The sequence below is a fragment of the Hippopotamus amphibius genome, chromosome X (genome assembly GCF_030028045.1).
Source record: "Hippopotamus amphibius kiboko isolate mHipAmp2 chromosome X, mHipAmp2.hap2, whole genome shotgun sequence".
Taxonomy (NCBI): Eukaryota; Metazoa; Chordata; class Mammalia; order Artiodactyla; family Hippopotamidae; genus Hippopotamus; species Hippopotamus amphibius.
This window is the reverse complement of record NC_080203.1, coordinates 31,507,416-31,513,415: the sequence shown is the minus strand read 5'-3', so window position 1 is coordinate 31,513,415 and position 6,000 is coordinate 31,507,416.

Below are 6,000 nucleotides of genomic sequence, written 5' to 3'. Positions count from 1 at the left end.
GAGCCATTCCTGTACTAAACACACACATATATATACACATATATACATAGAGATATATGGCACAGTACACACCCTACATTATATATTACATATATGCATATATATAGTGTGTGTGTATGTGTGTATATGTATATACATACACACACACCCCAAACACAAGATGAATTAACTATATTGTTGAAATGGTTTCTTTATGAAATACGTCCTGTGTCCCGTCGCCCTTCCCTTCAGTTATTTCAAATACAGGGCTGAGAAAGCACTCTGAGAGTCTCCTGAGTGAACCGGAAGGATGCAGGAAACCGGTTGCCCTGACGGCTTATTTCCAGGGATGCGCACAGCCCTTCCCAAGACGCGAGAAGGGCGTGGTCGACTCACCTGGAACCGTTTACAAGGGTTTCTCTGCTTTGGGCGGGTCCGTGGCATTGGGATTCTGGAATGTAAGGCGCCAGCTCGAGAGCGCCCCATTTTCTCGCGGCACCGATGGCTCGGGGTGCCCGGCTCTGCAGCCCGGAGTGTGAGAGGTCTCGCGCTTCCAGGGGAAGCGTCGCACTTCGTCGAAGAGCCCCGAGCCCAAGTGGCCGCCGCTCTTGCTCTCAGACTTGCTCTCGGCCCGGGAGACCGGAACGGCCTTGGGCTATAAGCTGGGTAGCCTCAGCTGAGGCTCCAGAAACCAGCCCCTGAGCGGCCCTCGGCAGTTCGGGGCGCGCCCTCCGCTTCTTCCTCCTCTTCGGCTCAGCGCGGCCGGCACTCCCGCCGCTGCGGGAACGACGAGCCAGGACCCAGCCTCCTGGACAAGGACAGGGAGGAGGTGAGTGATGCGGCCGCACCTTCGCTCCGAGGAGCCCACCTGCCTTCAGAGTCCGCTTCATCTCTCATCCCGCTTCTGAACGGTCCCAGTTAAGCATTTTCTACTTTCCTTGTGCCCATCTTCATCCTTTAATTCAATCCATCCGCAACAACCTCTTATAAATCCCACTCCCTCAGATTCTCACTCTTCCTCAGGTTCTTTCACAAGGTGTCCTCGTCTCCCACTCTGCCTTCCATCTCCCCACTTGGAACAGACATGGCCAAGCACTTAATACCTGTAACTATTCCACATATAAGTGAGATCGATCATGCAGTATTTGTCTTTCTGTGACTGGCTTATTTCGCTTAGCATAATGTTCTTTGGGTTCAATTTCATTTCCTTTGATTATATAGCCATAAGGGAGACTGCTGGATCATAGGATAGTTCTATTTTTGGACATTAGTTGAATTTTTCTTCCATAACCTCAAGGCATTTGCTTTTTATTTTTTGTTTATTTATTTATTTATTTATTTATTTTTCTTTAAGAACTTTTATTGAGATACAATTGACATACAATAAACTGCATATATTTAAAGTGTACAATTTGATTTTTTTTCCTATTAGTACTGTATATATGGCATTTGTTGCTAAAGACTTTCTCTCATTACTGACTGTTTTGATCAGATTTTAAAAACTATGATGAAAAGGTCATCTCTCTACCTTCTTTCCTGATTTCTTGGAATTTGGTGTGGCCTAGCCAGAGGTGTGTCCCAGGGCTCAGCCAGGGCAACTCTCCCACCTTCACTTTACTCCCAGATCCCCCAATAAGTCTTTACTGAATGCCTGCTATGTACACAGCACTGCTCTTAGGTACTGCATGGAGAATACTAAGAAGTGTGTACAGCGCCAGGAGATTAAAATCTAATTCAGAAATCATACAATACACATACATATGCATACATACTACATTCACCCAGGTACACACACACACACACACACACACACACACACATGCACCATTTGTGCTTCCATATATTTAACAGTGACTTGCAATAGAAGCAATGTGTGATAGGGATCCAATGAATTGGCCCCATCTCAAGAGCAGTAAGAGCTCAGAAGACTATGGGCTGAGAGCATACTGTAGGCTTCTTCCAAGAGATGGGTATTGAGCTAGAACTTGAAACATCTGAAAGTTGACGGGAATTAGCACATTGAATTTCTTTTACCATTGAGTAGACTAAAAGCTAATAGCTTTTCCCAGTCCTAGCAAGGATCAAGATTGTCATATAAGGTTTTCCTCTGCAGGATGCCCACAGAGAATGCGGCTGTAGGGAACAGCCCTTTGAGGCTTGAGCCCAGGCTGCCTTAGGTAAAGACATCCTTAGTGAGGTACCTGGTTTGCACTTCATCACATAAAGCCATGAACAGTGGGGATTCTACAAGCTTGCTGCTCATAATGGCCTACTATATCAGGCAGAATTTAAAGAAAAATCATTCAATTTTACCCTTAATGCCTGGTTACAGCAAAGGGATGCACTGTCCCAGTGTTCTGGACTGGGATTTCGTGTGCAGATGACTTGGAAGAAACACGAAGGGCCCATGGTGTCCTGAGATAGGTCAGTGAATGCAAACACTGCATCACTTTCATTGCCACATACAACCACCAGCAGTAGTAGAGATCCAGGGCTGTCTTTAATTTCCTCCTCCCCTTTCTAAGGCTGGGATTAGATATGCAAATGCCTCCCCCCCCCCCGAGTTTTCCTCTTATTTTATCAGTGTAGACACAGAAAAATTTATATCCTAAAAAAAATTTAGATCCAACTGTAAAAAGTCATTTTTGAGGCAATCAGGGAGTTCTGAATACAAGTGGCTGGGTGATGGTACAAGGGATTATTATTACCATTCAGGTGCCTGGACGGCACTGTGGTTATGTAGGTAAGAAGTCTGTATTTTTTAGAAAATGCATACACATCAACATATAGGGATGAAAATACATGTTGTTTTGAGTTTCTTTTAAATTAGCACAGCAAGAAGAGGAGAGTGAGTGGGGAGGGGAAGAGGAGAAAAGGACAGAAATAAGGAAAGGAGGGAACAAAGGAGAGAGGGAAGAAAAAAACATGATAGATGAAGCAAGTTTAGCAAAATCCTGATAAATATTGAACCTGGATGATGATTTCTTTGTGAGTTCATTATGGCATTATTCTGTTCTTTCTACTTTTGTGTATGTTTGAAAATTTAATGATAAATGTTATTTAAAAAAATAAAAAGTCAAATCCCTTAACACAAATGACAATAATAAAAATCACCCCTTATATTTTTACTCAGTTAAAATTAATAAAGTATCATTCCATACTTCATTCTAGCTTCATAAGAATTCTGTAAATAGCAAGACATACAAAAAACCTGAGTGTCTACTGATGGATGAATGGATAAAGAAGATGTGGTGTACATATACAGTGGGATGTTGTTCAGTCACGAGAAAAAAGGAAATCCTGCCATTTGCCACAACATGGATGAATCTAGAGGACATTATGCTAAGTGAAATGTAGATAGATAGAGAGAGACTAAAAAATAAAAAAAAAAAGAAAAAAGGAACAAAAAAGTATTTTGTAAGATGATTATCTTTATTTTGGCTAGTAGTAGTAGTGATAATAGTCACCCTATTTTACAATTGGGAAACAGAAGCTCAGAGAGATCAGGCATGCTCAGTATCACATGACAAGAACATGGGGCCAAAGTTCTTGCTATGAAAATGGAATTCGAAGAATAGTGCTGTGTGTTGAAACCAGATTCAGGTGTTCCAACTCTAAAGCCTGGCATCTTTACTCAAAACTCTGGTCTTCTGTGTTCTGGGAGGGGGTAGTTAGTGTCATCATGTACCCCCTGATCATCTGATGAGAGGTGCACGCACTCTTAAAATTTACATTCAAGTTCAAAAAGACTCACCATCTCCGCAGTGGCCAACCATGGCCTCCAAGTCAGGAACCCCATGTCTGGTTGATGTGCCTCACCCCAACAACTGCAATGAACTGAGCAGGGTGCCACATTAGAGACTCTTCCTCTCTATTCCACATCCTAAGAAACTGCTTTCATTATTACTGCCCCTGACCAAAACCATTACAGTTATCCCAGCCTAGAGGCTGGCATTCTGACTCCTTAACTCTGACCCCAATCCACCTTTTAAACTTTATTTCTCACCCACTACAGTGTCATCTTCAGGCTCTCCCTCCAATTCTCTCTCAAGGCCACACTTTACATGAGCTTGCCTGGCCACCCTGGCTGTGTTAGGTTCCCCAAGACAAGCTTGCTCTCATTCCTCCTGGGGCTGCTTGTCTACCTTTTTTTTTTTTTTTTTAAGGATAGTTGATTTACACCATGCTACATCTTTTAACTGGGATTCCCAGCACAACCTGTGTGCATCTGCCAGTGTCTGATCCATCCTGTGAAGAACAAACAATACCCAATGCACAAAAACCAAACCTGCTTCTACCACGGGCTGCTAAGAACAAAGTCTTTTCAAAGATATGAATCCTGACCCAACCTTTGGGCTGTGCAACCTGGGGAAACTCACTGAACCTCTCTGAGCCTCCATTTCTTCTGTGAGGAATAAAGAGAGTGACGGCCCCCTCCTCAGGGGATGGAGATAAGGTTGGTTAGCCAGGCCCTGGTGCACAGAGAGCACCCACATGGTGTCACTGGCATGAGCAAGCACAGCTATGTGCCACTCCACAGCCTCTCATATCCACTTGGGAGCAGGGGAGACACTCCATGTCCTGCATCTTCAGTCCCAGTGCAGGCCCCTGTGCAGACTGACCCCAGTCGGTCCTGGCCCCTTAACTCCAGCATCTGCTAAAGTTATCTGAGCCCTCACCATGGGCCTTACTTGTATTCCTTCATGTAAATTTCACAATATGAAAGGGCAGTTACCATCATGATCTCCATCCTACAGAGGTGGTATCTGAGGCTCTAAGAAGTCAGTTAACTTGCCCAGGGTCACAGAGCTAGTAAGATGTGGGCCTTGGCAGTCTGCCTCCATATTGTGGGTCCTTTTACTCCTAGGTGGGCCAATTTGCCTCCCCAGGTTGTAAGAACCTCCAGCACAATGGCCAGGTGGGCTTTCACAGCCCTTCCCACATTGCTATCCTGTACATGCAGCAGCCAACACAGTCTTACTGCCTGAAGCACATATAGGTACAAAAAGACAGGCAAGGACATTATTTTCACAAGAAAACATCCTCTCTTCATTGCCAAAACTCAGATGATAACCATCTTTATCGCCTCTCCTGGGCCCTGATGAAAAGTAATTACTAAAAAGATGGAAGGAAATGGGAAGTAACATTGTATGGTCACTTATACAGATTTAAAAAATCATCTCCATTAGTCCTCACAACAACCCCATGAATTAGGTACTGTTGTTATCTCAGTCTTGCAGATAAGAAAACTAAGGCTGGGACTTTGCTGGTGGTGCAGTGGTTAAGAATCCATCTGCCAATGCAGAGGACACAGGTTTGATCCCTGGGCAGGGAAGATCCCACATGCCGCACAGCAAGTAAGCCCCTGCACCACAACTACTGAAGCCTGCGCACCTAGAGCCCTGGCTTCACAACAATAGAAGCTACCACACTAAGAAGCCCATGCACCACAACAAACAGTAGCCCCACTGCTGCAACTAGAGAAAGGCTGCGCTTAGCAACAAAGACCCAAAATGCAGTCAAAACAAAACAAAACAAAAACTGGGAAGAAAGAAAGAAAAAGGAAAAGAAAACTAAGGCTAAGGGAGAATAAGTAAGTCAGTTTAGCCAGGTAGCAAGTGGGGAGAAAGCAAGGTTTCTGATGTCAGTAGTTTAGCTCCAGGAAGTGCTATCCTGAGGAGGTAATATCTTGGTCAAAGTCAGACAGAGGCCATCAGACTGCAATCTCTTACCATCTTTTTGAAAGTGAATTGGCCAACCAAAGATTTTAGCTATTTTCTTACCCATTCCCTGGGAGCATGAGGCAGGGAGTATTTATTTATTAGCACAGTACATGGGGTGACTAGGGTCCATGATACATTTGGGGCCCATGAATACAGTTTAATTTCTGATATAAAATAGGGTTGATGAGAATGGTGGTTGTACAGGTAAAATTAAGCTATTTCATGTACATTGTCAAGCATAGGGTCCATTGTTAGAAGCTAGTCTTAATATTTAGAATATTAACATATCCTGAAGCAT